At 38.0% G+C, this 21,000-nt stretch overlaps 1 long non-coding RNA gene across 1 annotated transcript; it reads right to left on the reverse strand.

The window, feature by feature from the left end:
* Positions 1 to 19,670: 19,670 nt before the first annotated feature.
* Positions 19,671 to 20,780, reverse strand: LOC140821478 (uncharacterized). The gene is made up of 3 exons (XR_012115753.1): positions 20,498 to 20,780; positions 20,223 to 20,285; positions 19,671 to 20,108 (listed from the first exon to the last, which is right to left on the reverse strand). It is a non-coding gene; the product is annotated as an uncharacterized lncRNA (long non-coding RNA).
* Between the last annotated feature and the right edge of the window lie 220 nt (positions 20,781 to 21,000).

A 21,000-nucleotide genomic window follows, 5' to 3' on the forward strand; every position in this document is an offset into this window, starting at 1 on the left:
GATGGTACTCACATCGCAGATACTAGTCTCTAACTCGAGCGGCCTATATCCTTCTTAGCGGCGGCTGAATCGACTAGGAACTGTTTAGAATATACAGTATTCCAAATATGAGTTTCATGATACTCATCATATGAGCATCTCATATTCTTTCTACTATTTGTATATTCAAGGACTTTATCTATGCAACTAGCATGGGTATACAAATAAAGAAGTGCCAAGACAATAAATTCAAATATTATTAAAATAAAGAATGTTTCTACATAGAGTTTAAACATGAACCCTCGGCCAACACTTGGCTCGACGGGCACCTATTCTAACAGTCTCCCACTTGCACTAGAGCCAACTACCCATATGTTTCAAACCCATCGATTCGCGATGCTTCTCGAACAATGGTCTAAGTAAAGGCTTAGTTAGTGGATCAGCAACATTATCTGCGGAGTCGACTTTGTCAATCATAACATCTCCTCTTTCAACGATCTCTCTGAGGATGTTGTACTTTCTCAATACGTGTTTGGACTTCTGATGAGACCTCGGCTCCTTTGCTTGAGCAATGGCTACCGTGTACTGTCGAATCTGAGGTTCCAACTCCTAGATGCCTGCTTGCGGGTGCGGTCTGCACTTCATTAAAAACTCTAATTTTTCATGTCTTTTCCTACTCTCATCTCACTTAATACTTCTCGTTGCAGGTCATGCGTACTCATATTTTCGAATGTAACGTCAATGAAGACTAATAAATCTAGTGTTCTCATTACCTGTCATGCATACTCATATATTCCGAGTATCACATCAATGAAGACTAATAATCTCAAGCCTTACACGCGCCCTAAATTCAGTAACGAACAAAGAATCGTTGTTGTCCCGATCTTTTGAATCAAGTGTGTGTGTTGTGATTTTCACCTCTAAACTATGAAAAGTCTAGCAACAAATAATCACGAGATAAACGATCGAAAATAACGAACCTTCGAAGAACAAGTCGACGACAATCCGCACAAGCACGATCGACAAACTCCACAAAGTTAAAAACTTTGATAAGTTTGATTTTGTTTGACAAAGCAAAAGCTTTAATTGTTTGAGAGAAAACTCAAGAACAATGAAAAAATATCAATAATAATCTGAATTGTGTGTCAAATTTTTTCCATCATATGTTTACATATCAAAAAAGATATCAAATCTAGTTACCAAGATAATTAAAACTCTAAATAAGGAAAAAAGTATTTTTCTCGGCTGCGGCGCGCTGGGGCGGTGAAGTTTGGTCGCCCTAGCGCGAGATGTTCTGGACAGGCGCGCTGGGGCGGTGAAGTTTGGATGCCATACTTCGACATGTTCTGGAAATCTTTTCTTCGGACAGAATGTTTGGCGCTGGGGCGGTGAAGTTTGACCGCCCTAACGTGGAAGCTTCTGGTCCAAATTCACGTTCTTCATATTTTAGCACTTGAACCTCCTTCCATTGACTTCCAAACTTCCTCCCGTGAATCACGAACCCCTCGGGACTTGGCTCCTTGTTTGGAAGCTCTACTTGATTGCTCATGAGCCCATTCAATGTTTCTTTGAATCTCTTCAGTCGTCCTCTCGTAACCGGTCCCTTCGGCAACTCTAACGGGTCCCATTTGTTCCTTGGGGCTTGACCTTCCATGTTCGCATCATCCTCCCCTTCTTGAAAAGGATGTGTCCTCAAATCTAGTTCGTCACCTACATCAAACAACGACAAGTCACTAACATTAAAGGTAGAACTCACGTTATACTCACCTGGTAGGTCTAGTTTGTAGGCGTTGTCATTGATCCTCTCAAGGACTTGAAATGGTCCATCACCCCTAGGTAATAGCTTCGAACATCGCTTTTCGGGGAACCTTTCCTTCCTTAAGTGTAGCCAAACCCAATCTCTCTTCTCAAAGACCGCCTTCTTCTTCCCCTTGTTGGCTTGCTTGGCATATTGCTCATTCTTCTTCTCAATGTTGGTCTTGACCTTTTCATGCTAACTCCTCACAAATTCAGCTTTCTTTTTGCCATCCATGTTTAACCTTTCACTCATAGGTAAAGACATCAAATCCAATAGAGTCAAAGGATTAAAACCATAAACAATCTCAAATGGCGAATAATTCGTAGTTGAATGCATGCAACGATTATACGCAAACTCAACAAATGGAAAACAATCTTCCCAATTCTTTAAGTTCTTTTTAAGAATAGCACGCAAAAGTGTTCCTAAAGTTCTATTGACAACTTCAGTTTGTCCATCCGTTTGAGGATGACATGCAGTAGAAAACAACAATTTTGTGCCAAGTTTAGCCCATAACGTTTTCCAAAAGTAACTCAAGAATTTAACATCGCGATCAGAAACAATAGTCCTAGGCATGCCATGCAACCTAACGACTTCTCTAAAAAATAGATCCGCAATGTGAGATGCATCATCAGTTTTGTGACAAGCAATAAAATGTGCCATCTTAGAAAAACTATCCACAACAACAAATATAGAATCCCTCCCCTTCTTTGTCCTAGGAAACCCCAAAACAAAGTCCATAGAAATATCAACCCAAGGTTCACTAGGGACGAGAAGTGGTGTATACAAGCCATGTGGTTGTGTTTTAGATTTAGCTTGCCTACAAGTAATGCACTTATCACAAACACGCTCAATGTCACGTTTCATGTGTGGCCAATAGAAATGTTCATGCAATGCACTTAAAGTTTTAGCCACACCAAAATGTCCCATTAGACCAAACCCATGCGCTTCCCTAACAATTAATTCACGAATGGATGACCTAGGATTGCAAAACCTATCTTCTTTAAACAAGAAACCATGATGCAAATAAAATTTGTCATGTGGACCATGCATACATGTTTCAAATTCATTCTTAAAATCCTCATCTAGCACATATAATTCCTTCACATGCTCAAATCCCAAAACTTTAGACTCCAAAGTAGAGACTAGTACATACCTCCGTGATAGTGCGTCGGCCACTACATTTTCCTTACCTTGCTTGTACTTGATGATGTAGGGAAATGTTTCAATGAATGCCACCCACTTGGCATGCCGCTTGTTCAACTTCTGCTGCCCCTTAAGGTGCTTAAGAGACTCATGATCCGTGTAAATCACAAACTCCTTAGGCCTCAAGTAGTGCTGCCACGTCTCAAGAGTCCTCACAAGTGCGTAGAACTCCTTATCATACGTGGGATAGTTCAAGGCTGCTCCATTGAGTTTCTCGCTAAAGTACGCCACTGGCCGTCCCCCTTGCATCAAAACTTGGCCAATACCTACACCTGAAGCATCACATTCAATCTCAAAAGTGTTAGCAAAATCAGGTAAAACAAGTAAAGGAGCATTAATCTATTTCTGCTTAATAAGACTAAAAGACTTCTCTTGCTCCTCGCCCAAATAAAATGGAACGTTCTTCTTAATTACCGCTGTCATCGGTGCTGCAAGAGTGCTAAAATCCTTTACAAACCTCCTATAGAAGCTTGCAAGTCCATGAAAACTTCGGACTTGACCAACAGTAGTAGGCGATGGCCATTCTCGAATAGCACTTACCTTGTCTTCATCCACTTGTATCCCCTGTGAGCTTACCACAAAACCAAGAAAGACAAGTTTGCTTGTACAAAAATTACATTTCTTTAAGTTAGCATATAGATTTTCAGCCCTTAGTGTGATTAGCACAAGTCTCAAGCGATTAACATGTTCATCCAAGTCTTTGCTATATACTAGGATATCATCAAAGTAAACAACAACAAATTTTCCTATGTATGCACGCAAGACATGGTTCATTAACCTCATAAAAGTGCTAGAAGCGTTAGTTAAGCCAAAAGGCATGACCATCCACTCATATAACCCATACTTGGTTTTAAAAGCCGTTTTCCACTCATCACCTTCCCTCATCCTAATTTGGTGATAACCACTCTTCAAATCAATTTTTCTAAAGATACAAGCACCTTGCAATTCATCTAACATATCATCTAGCCTAGGTATGGGATTCCTATACTTAATGGTTCTGTTATTGATTGCCCTACAATCTACACACATGCGCCATGAGCCATCTTTCTTAGGAACTAATAAAACAGGTACCGCACAAGGTGACATGGACTCACGCACAAAACCCCTATCTAACAACTCACTTACCTACCGTTGAAGCTCCTTCGTCTCCTCCGGATTGCTCCTATAAGCTGGACGATTTGGCAATGCACTCCCGGGCACCAAATCAATTTGGGGTTCAATCCCCCTCAAAGGCGGTAGTCCTTGAGGTAGCTCCTCCGGAAATATATCATCAAATTCCTGCAATAGTGAAATAACAATGCTCGGAAGGGAACCGGCTATATCACTTGTGTTAAAGAGGATCTCTTTATAAAGAATCAACAAAAGTGGTTCATGTGTGTGCAACAAGTGTTTCAACTCACTTTTTTGGGCCACATATGATTTCTTTTTGGCCTCTTTCCTCTCATTTTCTTTCCTCTCATTTTCTTCCCTCTCATTTTTCTTTTGTATGGCTATCTCACTCTTTTTATCACTCTTTTTTTCAGCCATCTCATTTTTGTTTTCAAAGGCCATCTCACTTTTTAGTTCACTCTTTTTTTCAGCCTCATCTCTCTTCTTTTTTTTAAATGGTCATCCAACACTTGCTTTGGGGACAATGGAAGTAAAACAATGGAATCTTTCTTCATCATAAATGAATATCTATTCTTGTACCCATCATGTGTCACCCGCCTTTCATATTTCCAAGGTCTACCCAACAAGATATGACATGCATGCATGGGTACCACATCACACAAAACCTCATCCACATACTTCCCAAAAGAAAAAGACACCAACACTTGCTTGTTCACCTTCACCTCCGCACAATCGTTCAACCATTGAAGCCTATATGGTTGGGGATGCTTTAATGTAGGTAAACCAAATTTTTCCACCATCTCACTACTAGCCACATCGGTACAACTCCCCCATCTATGATTAAATTGCAAACCTTTTGATTTACAAAACACCTAGTATGGAACAAGTTTTCCCTTTGGTTAATCTCCTCCTCCTTGACTTGGGCACTCATGATACGCCTAGTTACTAGTGCTTCACCTACAACCGCCTCATATCCCTCATCGGGATCCTCTAACGCAGGCATCTCATCATCATCGTCCTCCCCATCACTTTGAGACTCATACTCACCATATTCATTCAAAATCATCACTCTTTTATTAGGGCACTCACTAGCAATATGTCCTAACCCTTGACACCTAAAACATCTAGTATCTCTAGAACGAGTAAGAGGAGATTTAGATTTACCTTGCACTCCTTTCTTAGGCGCCTCTGGTTTGGTTTCAACTTTGGGCTTGGCCACCACTTTACTCTCCTCACGCTTCACTACATTTGACCTCCAAGAAGATGATGAACCCTAAGTTTGATTGGTGCGGCCAACTCCATGCCTTTTGAGTTGTTGCTCCACTTTTATGGCAATTTGCACCATCTCGTGATATGAATCTGGCTGGGCACCTTGTGCAAATGATTGGAAAGAGATTTAGAGAGCGTCGTTGTTTCGGACCTTCAAGTTCAATAATGATGAATCAAGCATATCCAAGCAAGTGGTGGAGTTTCAAAAAAAAAAAAAAAAAGGAGACCCGAACAACCAAGCATATGAGTGCAAAATGGCCCGAGAGAACCAGTTCAGCAGCACGCGCTAGCGCAGATGTGCAGAAGCAGCAGCATGCGCTACCGCAAATGAGCAGAGCTGCGCACGCGGCGGCGCCAGAAGCAGTGCAGCAGCGCGCGCTAGCGTAGGCCAGCAGAGCTGCGCACGCGGCGGCGCCAGAAGTGGCGCCCCCGCGCGCCGGGTGCTGCAGAAGTGCAGTAACTCGCACGCCATCGTGCAAGAAGTCGCGCCACCGCGCGCCTTGCCGTGTCAAACTTGCTAGACAACTTTATTTAATGTTTCTACACTACTTTTTATGGTTTTTGTTGGTTATTTAAACCATGTAATGAATAAAAACGAGAAACAATTGAATGATATAAGAAAATCTTGAGGTTCCCTCAATTTTCAAAGCTTTTAGCTTTGTTCTTCACAAGAAGAAAAACAAATCAAACTTATCAAAGATTTTCATCTTTGTGGCGTTTGTCGATTGTTTCTCGCACGGATTGTCAAAACAAGTTATTTGAAGGTTCGTACGAAATTCAATTGTTCTTATCGTTCATATTTGTTGCTCAGTTTAAATCGCTTAGAGGTGAATATCACAAATCGTTACTTGTTTCAAAAGATCGGGACAACATAATCGATCCTTGTTTGTTATTGAGTTGAGGGTGTGATTTCGATAATCGTGTTTGCTTCTCATTCGTACTTGGATTCTCATCATTTGGTATCAGAGCTTCTGGTTCTGTTTGATTCAAGTAAGTTGTTGTTGTTATTTTCAGATCTGTCTAAAATTTCGTTCTGTTCTCAGATCTGTGTTATCCTTTCGTTTCTATTGTCATATCTATCAAAAACAAAAACAAAAATCCGTTCTTTTTGTTTTGTGTTATCCTTTGTTCTATTTTAAGATCTGCGCTATTTCTATCATACTTCGTTACCTTGTGATTCTGGAATCTTCGAAAAATTTGTTCTGTGTTATGCTATCGTTCTTGTTTTTGTACAATCCAAGTGAGACAGTTGCAAGTGTTCACAAGTCGAATTTTGTTAGTTTGATAAAAAAAAATATATAAAGGTTGATCACATATTTGAGAGAACAATCATATTCGAGTGAAAACACTTGAGTGCGAGAGTTATTTCTTTGGAGTGACCGGTGAGTATTTGAAGTGAAAAAAAAAATAGATAGAGAGGAGAGGAGCGAATTTTCTTTTGAGTGACCGTGAGAATTTGGGTGAGCAATATTTTTATTTCTACTAACATTTCTTGCAGGTACAATGTTTGAAATAAAATTGGAGGAGGTAGGAGATGACACGAACCAAGGACTTTCTAAGGTCTAGATGGAGGCATTGTTCGATCATTTTAGTAGGATAATGAGGACCCAAATGGATCGGAGCCTTTACGTGAGAGGTTTGATAGGCTTGAGGGTAGTGCTAGTGGGAGTAGGTTTAAATCTAAAAATGCGGGTAGATGTGAATATGAGGATAGAATATGGGAGAAGGAGTTTAAGCCTCTACGTGAGAGGTTTAGGCAGAGTGAAGGAGAGGAAAAGTATGATAGGCAAGATGATGAGAATGGACGAGTTAGTAGATTTTGTGGGGATAGAGCTTTGCACGTGAATCATGGTGATGATAGGCGATGTGAGGAAAATAAAAGAGTAGGCCGAAGAGGTGAACGTGGTGTGCACAGGGAGTCTTTGACATCCACGTGGAGGACGAACTTGGAAGAGAAAATCAGTGCTAGACCAAAGAAAGAGTAGAGACATGAAGCTAGCAAATATTTTTATCAAGGTACATTTAAAAACTCAAAAATTAGTACTTATGATATTCAATGTATTTGGTGTCTAGAGTTTGGACATGATATTAGCCAATGTCCAAATGAGGAGGTGAATGTACTGGATTCTAGAGTTGAATGTGAATCTAAGGATGCAGTCGAATGTGGAGTTGAAGTGAGCATTTGTGGGGACCCGGGCTCTAAATCGACTCAATCTGGGATTAAGTGGATCTGTGAGAAAATATGGGTCAAATTTTCGCTTTTCAACATTAATTCTAATGTATATAAATAAGCATAAGTTCTTTATTTATTGCTACAAACATACAATATGTCTTGTTCTTGTACATTCATACGGCTAGAGTTTAATACAAACCACAAAATACAAGTAGTACAAGTCTAGTCTGACACCACTAGTGATATTCTGCGCCCGTAGTCACCACGCTATCTCGAACTCATCTCTGTCGTGACCCAGATCCTACCCCACCTGTTGTCATGCACACATACAGACATAACAACATCCGGAAACTCCGGTGAGAACAAATCCCAGTATAAAACATGTATACATGCATATGAATAATAAAATCATAAAACACCATATCATGCATGTAACATAAATCATGGGTTCCATAGTCTATGAAACCAATCTATAAAAACATGCAGTCTAATTCAAATCATGTCTAGACTCAGTTCGACTCTACTCTAGGGATCCCGGGGTGAATAAGACGTCACTGTCTGTTACCTACCCTCCCAATCGGGGTAACTGTATGTCTTACTCCTAGACTTCGGTCGTGTCTGTATCGAATGTCTACAATCGGAGGAAGTCTGCTCCTATGCGTCGATACACCGAACGTCTAGTTTTGACAAATCTGTCAATGACTCTCCTATCTCGATGCTTGAATATAAATCTATAGACAAAGCATGATTATATCAAGAGATTTGAATATAAATCTATAAACAAATCCAATTCATATCAAAGAGATAAAAAAATAAATATAGTATGTGATTTTGTTGGGAAACTCAAATCAAATCTGATTCGAGTCGTATCTTCCCTACAATCACATGAATTATACTTTTCTTGTCGTAGGAATTGATCGAGATCTTGAAGTCGAAGATTAAATCTGTCAATCAAATCTGAAATGCCAATATATAGAAGTAGTCTATCAATATATAACTCACATCAAGTCTTGAACAAGTCAATAATCATTCTCGGTATAATTCGACAGCATCACTGCGTAGGTCTCAATACCGATAACTCAAACCTCGACATATATCAATATCAATCTTTCATAAGCCTCATTAAAATCTAATGTATCATGTTGAACTCTTCACTATCTCAACTCAATATACATGCTGGAAATTCAATACCATCTCATGCGGTATCCGAAAATCAATCCGATTGCAATTATACCATGCTCAACATATCAAGAACACATAATATAACTTATATCTAAATTTCCCCAACATTAAAACATCAAACCATACTGAAACTGAAAGAAACTTACATCCCCTTGTAGATCTTGATACAAGGAGCACAAATCTATGTTTAGATTGAAGTTTGGTTGGATAAATCTTGCACAAGTTGACTTCTACAATGAAAGAACCCTACTCCTTCTTCCTGAAACTCTCCCTCGGTTCTCAGCTACTGAGAGGGATGAAATGAAGACACCTATAACATATATGCATGACAAAGGCAGGTGTCATTATTTTTCAAGTGGCACGCATGACTGCGGGTGCGGTAGCTCAGGGACCGCGGGTGCGCTCAAGCTTTGGCAGCACTTTCATTTTTTGAAATTCGACGACCGAGGGTGCGGTCCCTCCTTGACCGCGGGTGCGGTCTTGCTTCGAATAAAATTTGCCAACTTTCTGTCCATGCATCCCGGGTGCGGTGGTTCTTGGACCGCGGGTGCGGTGTGGCTTCGGCCTCACCTTCAAAATTCAGAATTATGTAACCGCGGGTGCGCTCCTTCTCTAGGCGCGGGTGCGGTTTATCTTGTACTCAGAACTCTAATTTCTTATGCCTTTTCTCCCCTCATTGCATGTCATGCATTCTCATATCTTTAAGTATCATATTAATGAAGACTAATAAATCTCGAGCCTTACAGCATTGATGTTGAACCTAAAGTCGAGGTTGAGAGAATTGAAGAGGTTGGTATTCCATTGATTTATGACTTCAGCATAGAATGTTATGCTGTGGAGGGTGAATCCTTAGATGGTGAATTTGTTTCTAATGTGTGTGCTATGGAGGAGAAAGAAGAAACGTTGTTGCTCAAAACATTTGAAGAAAAACATATTTCTTTTGATCAATTGAAACGAAAAGAAATTGTTGACGATCAATTGAAGTTTATTGAAATGAGTGGAAAAAAATGTGATATTGTAGAAATAATGAGTGAACAAAAGAGTGAGATGACCATAGAAAGAAAAAAAGAAGAGAATGATGAAATAAAAGAAAAAGAAAAAGAACAAGAGGCCAAAGAAAAAGAAAATGAAAAGAAATATAATTTGAAGGCCCAAAGAGTAAAAAGAGTGAGGTTGAGACTTGTGTATTTTTGAATAAACCCCTTAAAGTACCTTTGTACATGGTTTATTGTCATTGTGATGATATAGCCGGTTCAATCTCGAGCGATGTTAATTCTTCTTTGCAGGATTATTGTGATGGCATGATGAAGAGGAGAACAATTGTTGATGGAGTAAAAATGCGGTGGAACCATCCATATGACTTTGAGAGCAATTATCGTGAGGTAAGAGTAGTTGCCAACACAACAATCATGAGGTATGATTTTCGTTTTGATCCTAGTTCATTGTTGTGTTGTATTCAAAGAATTGAGAATGTTGACATATTGCATAAAGTAAATTCAAATGTTATGGATTGGGAGTTTCCACAAGTTGTCCAATGGATGAGATTTTGTCATGGCAATGAATTATATATATTAGACTTAGATTTTGTGATGAGATAATATATTGCATTGATAGTACATGTGACGTGTCCTATTTCCATGATTTATATTTGATTGGTGATTGTTGTGAATATTACATGGATCGTATATTTAGTATGTTATATTTGCATGATTTATGCTTGTTTCATGGTTTTTAGAGGTTCAAGGATGAACATAACTATTTCTTTGTTCATGATGAATACCTGTTTAAAAAAATAAATTTTTCATCCTACATCCATTGCATGAGTTGTTACTTGATATTGAGGCACATGACATTTGTTTGATTGGTAGCCATGAAGTAACTAGAGCCATAGATATGATGTATGAATTTTTACTATGGTTGCATCTGAGGAGGTATATTGAGTGGAATTGTGAAACATGCATTGAACATAAGAATTTTTATGATCATAGTGAATACAATTTTAAGGAGGATAAATTGTTTATTCTAAATTCATTGAATGAGTTATGTGCTAGTGATGCATATTGTGGTGTCTTTATCTTTTATAAAATGCATGATTATATGTGTTGGTTGCATTCGAAGCGATATGTTGAGTGTGATTGGGATACATACATTGCATGCAGGAAAAAGACATGTCGAGTGTATTCATATGTCGTGAATCAGTTACATCTTATTCCTAGTAAGATATGGTCGAACAGGTGTAGGTAGACAAGATTTGAGGACAAATATTTTTGAAGAAGGGGAGTATGATATGAATCTGGCTGGGCACCTTGTGCAAATGATTGGAAGGAGATTTAGAGAGCATCGTTGTTTCGGACCTTCAAGTTCAATAATGATGAATCAAGAATATCCAAGCAAGTGGTGGAGTTCAAAAAAGAATATATTGAAGGAGTCCCGAACAACCAAGCATATGAGTGCAAAATGGCCCGAGAGAACCAAGCGCAGATGTGCAGAAGCATGCGCTAGCGCAGATGAGCAGAACTGTGTGCGCTAGCACAGGCCAGCAGAGCTGCGCGCGCGGCCGCGCCAGAAGCGGCGCATGCGCGCGCGCGTGGCCGTGCCAGAAGTGGCGCCACCGCGCGCCGAGTGCTGCAGAAGTGCAGTAACTCGCGCGCCATCGCGCGAGAAGTCGCGCCACCGCACGCCCTGCCGTGTCAAACTTGCTAGACAACTTTATTTAATGTTTCTACACTACTTTTTATGGTTTTTGTTGGTTATTTAAACCATGTAATGAATAAAAACGAGAAACAATTGAATGATATAAGAAAATCTTGAGGTTCCTTCAATTTTCAAAGATTTTAGCTTTGTTCTTCACAAGAAGAAAAACAAATCAAACTTATCAAAGATTTTCATCTTTGTGGCGTTTGTCGATTGTTTCTCGCACGGATTGTCAAAACAAGTTATTTGAAGGTTTGTACGAAATTCAATTGTTCTTATCGTTGAAATTTGTTGCTAAGTTTTAATCGCTTAGAGCTGAATATCACAAATCGTTACTTGTTTCAAAAGATCGGGACAACATAATCGATCCTTGTTTGTTATTGGGTTGAGGGTGCGATTTCGATAATCGTGTTTGCTTCTCATTCGTACTCGGATTCTCATCATCTCGTCTAGATCCAAGTAGTGCCGAAGCTCCATTGATCTTGAATTTCCCTGCTCAAACCACAAAGAAACGAGCCATGGTCGCCTCACTATCCTCCTCAATATTTTCCCTAATCATTACTACCTCCATCTCCTTATAGTAGTCCTCCACACTCTTCAACCCTTGCCTCAAAGTTTGTAACCTCTTAAACATCTCCCTATAGTAGTGATTGGGCACAAACCTTTTTCTCATCACTCACTTCATCTCATCCCAAGATTCAATGGGTCTCTCATTATACCTCCTTCTAGTGGTCACTAATTGATCCCACCAAATAAGAGCATAGTCTAAGAATTCCACCACTGCCAACCTCACTTTCTTTTGTTCGGAGTAGTGGTGACATTCAAATACGAACTCTACCCTCTTTTCCCACTCTAAATACGCATCTGGGTCAGACTTCCCATGGAACGATGGAATTTTCATCTTAATGATACCCATGTTACCATCTTCCCTATCCCCATCATATTTACCCCGTACGACTTCTCTTCTTCCTCTACCGAATCCTCTACCTCTTCCATTCCTACCCCAGTTTTCATTTTGACTCTCCTCGTCTCCTCCCAAATCATATTCCTCCACTTCATCTCCTCTACCCAAATCTTTAGACTTAGCCTTACCCCCACTAGCCTTCCTCCACTTCATCTCCTCTACCCAAATCATATTCAACCCAAGAAAACGTTAGTAGAAACAAAATAATCCTCACCCAAATGCTCACGGTCACTCTAAAAAAATTCACTCGTCTTTTCTCTCAATTTTTTTTTTCTCACAACAAATACTCACTAGTCACTCCAAAGAAAATTCACTCACACTCAAGTAATGTCACTCAAGTTCGAGAGTCCTCTCAAGGTGCTCAAGCTTTGTATTTGAATTTATCAAACAATCAAGTTTAATCTTGTGAACAAATGTGATCGACTCACTTGGACTGCGTAGACAAGTAATTTGAAGATCAATTATTATTTTTTTTTATTGTGTGAGGCAAGTGTATATGACTCACAACAAGGAATAGAACAAAATATTAAAAAGAAATAATGGTGAATTTTCGGATTTTTGGTACTCGTTTTTTTTTTTTTTTTTTTTTGGCTGAGTACTACTCGAAACCCCAAAAAAAAAAGACACCAAAAAATTTCGAGAACCACAGATTCACGAAAAAAAATTACGAAGAACGATAGACCAAAACAGATCTGAAAACAAACGAAGAAATAATACAGATCTGCAAATTTAATAACAAGATAACTTATTTGAATTTCAATGAACCTAAGCTCTGATACCAAATTATGAGAATCTTTGTACGAACGAATAGCAAACACGATTAAAATCAAATCGCGCCCTCAATTCAATAACGAACAAAGAATCGTTGTTGTCCCGATCTTTTGAATCAAGTGTGTGTGTTGTGATTTTCACCTCTAAACTATGAAAAGTCTAGCAACAAATAATCACGAGATAAACAATCGAAATTATAACGAGATTCTATTTGAATCCCTTGAATATACTGATGACCGACCACCGACAATGAAAGGTACAGAAAATGCAGTCGAGTGTGAAAGTTGGCTAGAGGATATCGAGATGCTATTTGAATCCCTTGAGTACACTGATGACCGACGAGTGAAATTAGTGGGACATCAACTGCAAGAAGTTGCAAAGAACTGGTGGATTACTATGAAAAGAGCATTGGAGCACCGTGGCACACAGATTACTTGGAAGGTGTTCAAGACTGAGTTTTATCAGCGATTCTTTCCCGTGTCCTACCGAAAAGACAAAGGTACTGAATTTGCAAATTTAAGACAGGGACAGCTGAACATCAAAGAGTATGTTGCCAAGTTATCATCATTGCTCAGATTTGCTCCTCATGTTGCCGAGAATGAAGAGGCCTTTGCGGATCAGTTTATTAATGGCTTGAATCCAGAAATCTTTACCTTGGTAAATACCGGTAGGCCCAATAACTTTACTGATGCGTTGAACCGTGCCCAGGGAGCGGAAGCTAGACTACTTAGGCAACGAAGTATTCCCTATGTTGCTCCGACTCCTAGACCGCCACTACATTCAGTTCTACCCCCTCCCCAATTTGAGAGCGGTGGTAGCAACAGCGGGAGGAAAGATCAGCTGAAAGCAAAGAGAAAACAGTTCAAGAGATCAGGGAGCAGTTCGTCGAGCTCGAGTGGGTCACGACAGATAGGTCCTGGCCAGAGTACAGAATATACAGGTGTGTATTGCAGTTCTTGTGGAGGTAGACATTCCACCAAGCAGTGTCAGTGTGTGATGGGAAGATGTAACATTTGTAGGCAGCAGGGACATTTCGCCAAAGTCTGTCCACTGAAAGGTTCACAGAAATTTCAGGGTGCAGGGTCATCTGCATCAGTAGCTCAGCTTGAGAGGCAAGCTTCGTCTGTCAGACAAATCTAAAAGCCTCCAAGAGCACACCTTGCTCAAAAATAAGGCCCACCACTAACAAGCTAGTTCCCCTCTAATTTTGCACTAGAAAAATTAGAGATTTTTCTTTGAGAAGTGTTTTCTTTCCTCAACAATTGAAGAAGAAAATTTTTGATAATTTTTGAGCAAAATTTCGTCCAAAGGGGTGGGGAGAAGAGAAGGGGAAGACTTTTCTTGGTTGGGGAAACATTTAAAGAAAAAAGGTGCATGTGCATGCCATGCAATTAACTAAAAAGTTGTCTCCAACCCTTCACCTTCCAATCATGCCTTATGACTTGGGCTTGTAACAATTACAAGGCCCATGGACCTTTATTTAAATGTCTCACACATTTGAGTCCATTTAACCATTACTTGATTTTGCTCAAACCCACTAGTTTAATAATTATTTCTAATTGGGCTCTACAAGGCCCAATGTTGTTTAATTAATCTAACACTTGAATTAATTTAATTATTTGGACTCTACTAGGTCCACTAATGTTTAATTAATTCAACACTTGAATTAATTTAATTTAGTCCATAATAATGCATATGAAAATCACAATTTTCAAATACATTACTCGTTTGACCAACTTTTAATTTAGGAACACTTCTTCAAATTAAAAGTTACATTCTCCTTATAGAAGTTATACTTCTATTTTTATTTATGCTTATAAACTCCTTTATAAGCCGTTCAACACATTGAACTATTTTACTTCTCAACGGGATCTAGAAAGCTAGCACTTGTGTGGCCCTCAATGGTTCATATATACAACTAGCCGTGGGTTTACATCTCTATGTGATTCGGACTAAACATGTCTTTATTCGAGCATACCCCAGTTGCTCCATTCTTACTTATCAACTCCTTGATATTAAGAACATCAGAACTCAAGTCTGAGAATACCCAACCAATCATGTTAAACGCCTAGCAGCATCGATTACATGATTCCCTAGGTATCAAATGATAGTGCCTGCAAGAACCATTTAATTATGGTTAGCGTACAGTACGGTCCCTTCAACTCATATATCCCGACCGATTCGACAACCATTGGTATATCGAGATTTGTCAATGAATCGATACTATGTGTCATGTCGAACATGCATAGATGGTGTAATCTACGAAACCCCTTTCATAATTACCACCATACTCTGATCAGAGATTTCATACTACATACACATATGATATCCATACCCGAAGGTAAGTGGTGAATCCCCGACTACAATGCATCGACTCCTTGCCACCTGATGACCGCATATGAGTCGGTAAACAAGTCAAAGTACAATGCTAGCACATAGAGTCTCAATGTTGTCCCGGGTCATAAGGACTAATGGTGTACAACCATAAACTAGGACGTTTCCACACGATAAGTGAGAACCACTTGGAAAGTCCTTTATGGAGGGTTGTTCAGTGCACTCTACAAAGAGCACCTATCTGCATGTTCGGACATCACAATGTCCCCTACCAATGAAACATGGTATTACATCTGTAAGGCTTGCGATTATTAGTCTTCATTGATGTAATATTCGAAAATATGAGAATGCATGACATGTAATGAGAAGCACTAGATTTATTAGTCTTCATTGAGGTGATATTCGAAGATATGAGTATGCATGACATGTAACGAGAGGTATTAAGTGAGATGAGATGATGAAATGTTGCTTGAAGAAGAGACCGCACCCGCGCCCTTTTTTATACCGCACCCACGGTTGAGTGGCAGTAGGGTGTGCTTTTTGAACAATTGACACCGCACCTGCACTATGAAATGGACTGCACTTGCAGTTCATGGACAGCAAGTTTGAGGGTTGCTACTGGAGATTGAGCGCACCCGCGCTAAGAAGATACCGCACCCGCGGTGAATGGCTAGTAGGGTAGGAAATTTTATACGAACTCGGACCGCACCCGCGGTCGACGTTTATGCAATTTTGGATGAACTGCCGAAGCCTGAGCGCACCTGCGGTCTAGATGGAGCGCACCCGCGGTGCTGCATGCGAGAAATCCACCTTTGTTTCTTATGATGACACATGGCATATATATATAGAACTGTGATGAGTCTTCATTTCAGCAATTCCATCAGCCAAGAATCATGTGGGGATCCGGACACTAATCATGTTCTAAATCATAATTATGACTAATAAATCAATTAGTATAAACAGTGTCTAAATTATTTTTTTTAAAATGCAAAGCGGAAAAGTAATGTAATTTACTTCAAATTACATATTAAACATAAACATACAATCCTGTGTTATCTACAAGAATTCAACTAGGTTCAACTACATATCAGTGTTGAATCCTAAGTTGCTTCGAAGCCCGGATCTCCACGCTATCTAGTCCAGCCTCGTTCTCTTCTTGACCCTGATCCTATTCCACCTGTTGCCATGCACACATACAAACAAGACAACAGCCGGATAACTCCGGTGAGAAATACATTCTCATTATAAATCATGTATACATGCATTTCATATAACAAGTATAAAAGCATGAAATAAACATTCATAACATGTATCAAAATCAGCACATAAACCATATCGAGAATACAACCTATTCTCAGCATGTACTTGTTAGAGTAGGTGCACGTCGAGCCAAGTGTTGGCCGAGTGTTCACAATGAAAAGCTATGTATAAACGATCTTTATTTTAACTAGGAAAAAGCACGTGCAACGCACGTGAGTAATATACGAAGAAATACAAATGGAAAAAAAAAAAAAACCAATATTTTTGTAAAGAATAATTGATGTAATACTACAAATGTGAAAATATACCAAATTTGTTTATAAGGAATCATTCATATAATACTACCGATGCCAAATAAATAATAACTATTCAATATTTTTCCTTTTATACGCTAATCACTATCGATATAGATATTTTTTTTAAGCTGATCACTTTAACTTCTGCTTCAATACACGTCTTCTTCTTTGAGTAAATGCAGCAATTTTCTTGTAAACTTCGATTTCAAAACTTCCATCTTTTGCATGCTTTGATACTTGTACATCATCTAACATAGTTGTAGTTTTTGGTGAATCTGTTTTTTTTTTCCTTTTGCGATCCTGGAAACTAGCAGCCGTCATTTGCTTTCCAGGCTGTTTGGTATCGAAGATATCTAAGAACGGCCTTTGGAAGCCATCCACTACTATAGATAGTTCCTTTTTCTGCTTAACAATTTCTTGATTCATCTTGAAAAGAAACATATGCTGCTCTTCCTTGATTGAGTTGTCAAGAGCAATGAGAAATTTTTTCTCATCCAGTTCTTGTTATTATATAGTTTAAATTGGAAGTTTAATAATAAACATTTGGAAACTTGACAATATGATTTACAATTACAATTATGTATACTTTTTTGAGTAATTCAATATACTCATTCACTGAACAACCAATAAAATCTGAGGCAACATCTTCAAACAATATAAGTCTTTCTGATGTGTCATTATCTTGCACTGTCATCGTTAAACAATCATTACAAGAAAAACGCCATACAACAACACACATACGACAACGGTTTTTGTGCAAAACCGTTATCGTAGAGTTTTTAACAACGGTTTTAGCCAAAACCGTTGTCTTTTGGGGATCAAAGACAACGCTTTTTTAAAACTGTTGTCTTTGGGGGGTCAAAGACAACGGTTTTAGGGTCAATGACAACGGTTCATAGAACCGTTGTCTATTAGCGTGGTTTTTTTGGAAAATAGACAACGGTTTTAAGAAACCGTTGTCGAATAGCGTGGTTTTTGGACAAATAACAACGGGAGGGGAAGACGTTGTCAAATTTAGCGACGAAATTTCAAACAACCGTCGCTAAAATTAGCGACGGTTGGCCATTAACCGTCGCTCAATTAAGATCAGCGACGAGTTTGAATAAACAGTCGCTAATTATAGCGACTGTTTTAAATCATACCGTCGCATGTTTAAAATTAGCAACGGTTTAATGTTATCTGTCGCTAAATTTAGCAACGGTTTTTAAACTACCGTCACCAAACTTCGCGACGGTGTGAATTACAACCGTCGCAAAATTAAAACATGCGACAGTATTTCAAAACCTGTCGCTAAATTTTGCGACGATAAAATTAAAAATGTCGCTAATTTAAATTTTGGCGACGGTTTAACAACAAACCGTCGCCAACTCACTATAAATACCCGCGTTCCACTCCATTTTCTTGCACAACACTTAAACTTTTTCTCCTTCACAACATTTAAAATTTTTCAACACTTCAAATTTTTCTCACTACTACAACACTTAAACTTTTTCTTATACAAAATTTTATCACTTCACACAACACTTAAAATTTTTTTCTCATACACATTTTTATCACTTCACACAACACTTCAAATTTTTCTCTCATACACATTTTTATCACTTCACATAACACTTAAAATTTTTCTCTCATACACAATTTTATCACTTCACACAACACTTAAAATTTTTCTCTCATACACAATTTTATCACTTCACACAACAATTAAAATTTTTCTCAAACACTATTTTATCCCTTCACAACACTTAAAATTTTTTTCTCTTACATTTAAAACACTTAAAATTTTTCTCTTTTACACGATTATAGTTTCGATTGTTACTTTCTTTTAGATTTATTAAATTATTAAAAGAATTTTTTTTATTTTTCGAAACAAAGTAGCGACGGAATGCATGATTAAAGACCGTCGCTAAATGTTACGACAACGACGGTTTTTATATGCTGACCATCGCTAAATTTAGCGACGGTTGTTATATGTAGGCCGTCGCTAAATGTTGCGACGGTTATGATTAAAACCGTTGCGAATGGATTTAGCGACGGTTTTATATACCGTCGCAAATGCTACCTACCACAACGGATAAAAACCGTTGTCGTTGAACGGACTTTCAACAACACCATCTGTTACAACAGTTTTTAAAAGGCTACGACAACGGATTTTATCCGTTGTTGTAGCCCGTTTTTCTTGTAGTGAATACCTATTGAAATTCACGTGGCATCAAAGTATAAGTAGAATTTTTTAACATCACTAAAACATTTGAGAATATGATTCATACCTTTGCATAATTTGAACAGGTTGTTTTGTCCAATTTGCACACTTTTTCTTTTCGTTGTTTTGATGATTGCTTTGAGACAACTAGCACAAGCTTCATATCATGGGTTTGATTTATTCTCAATCTCGCATATAGTTGCCTTAAAGCAGTAATGCATGTCCTGTGAGAAAAGAGTAAAACTTTAATATTTATGCATATTACATAATATCATTTACAAGTACATATTTAATTATATATTTATATTAATATTTAGTAACATCATCTTATGTAAATTTATTTTGGAAACCATATACCGAGTTGTAATATTTCTTGTACATGCTTCAAAGAAATATTCTTATCCATCAATTGCCTTGAGACACTTGTTTTTTTTTTTTCACGTCATCGGCAAGCATAAAGATATCATCATCAGATAATACATTTTTCATAGAATAAATAAAGGAAAATAAATTGTATAGTAGATATATGTTATAGTATAAAAAAATAATAATAGTAAAAATGAAGATGTAGAAAATAGATTTTCGTCCCATTTCAAACTTGCACATCGAAAATGGAACTGCATAGAAATGTTAATGCGAATGTAATATTTTTTTCCATGAAATAATTTTGACAAGATAAAGTACAAAATGATAATAAAGATATAAAGATAAGTAGTTATCATATTTTTTTACAATATAACAATTTATCACAATGTGCAAAACAATGATGAAACGAAGTTTGGAAAACCTGCTTGACTTAGAACCTCTTTCTTTCTTTTTATTTCTTGGCTCAGATGTGTTCTCAGTCCTTATTATGACTTTTGAGGCACTTGCTGCAAATGGCTTTAATATTAATACATTTGACGACATCAAGTATAAAACACGAGACAACTAATTATTTTATGCGATCGGTGAGGCTCATAGTAGCCTATAAAGAAAAATTATACCTTGGTAGTTTGATTCTTATGGCATATTAACGATAGCCTTAGAGCTATTATCTTCGAATCAACCTGTTGATAAAAATAATTTCGGAATATTATATCGTATCACAATAGTGACAATCCTGGAGTAAGACGAGATTGATTTGTGTGAAACCATTAGCTACTTCGTTACATTAGTGAGGGAGACATGCAAAATGTTACAATATTAAAATGATGATATGAAAATGAAATATTAATAAAAAAAAACTAAATACGTCTTGAGCAAAATGTTAAATGCAAACCTTTTGGATGAGGTAAGTGAAGGTGTTCAGCCCATGGTGAATTTCTCTGTGGATGAGCAAATCGGAATTAATTGATGAGGAAATCGGAGTTGCCAAATCAATTCAAATAAATCAGTTATATGTAGGAGGAAATAAAATACTACTTATCAAGATTCAAGTCACTCTACATATATAAACTTGAACACTGAAATAAAAAAAATATTCATAACAACACAGTTGTTTAAAACCACGAAATTGATGCAGTCACGTTATTGAGCCAATCAAAAACAACAAAATTGGTTCATTTCATGTTTTAATAAAAAAAAATCACCAATCCATATTTCATCAACCCTAATGGTCACCCCACTACTCAAGTAATAGTAATACACTCACAAAAAAAAAAAGCAATATCACGTGAATCAGTTGCATCCCCAGAACATGTAAGGTACTATGTGCACCACCCGCAGGAAGTCATGGCACTGCCACATTCATATTCTCAGATTTTCTCATCCCAGATATATGTT

The sequence above is a fragment of the Primulina eburnea genome, unplaced genomic scaffold (assembly GCF_022965805.1).
Source record: "Primulina eburnea isolate SZY01 unplaced genomic scaffold, ASM2296580v1 ctg579_ERROPOS2970300, whole genome shotgun sequence".
Classification (NCBI taxonomy): Eukaryota; Viridiplantae; Streptophyta; class Magnoliopsida; order Lamiales; family Gesneriaceae; genus Primulina; species Primulina eburnea.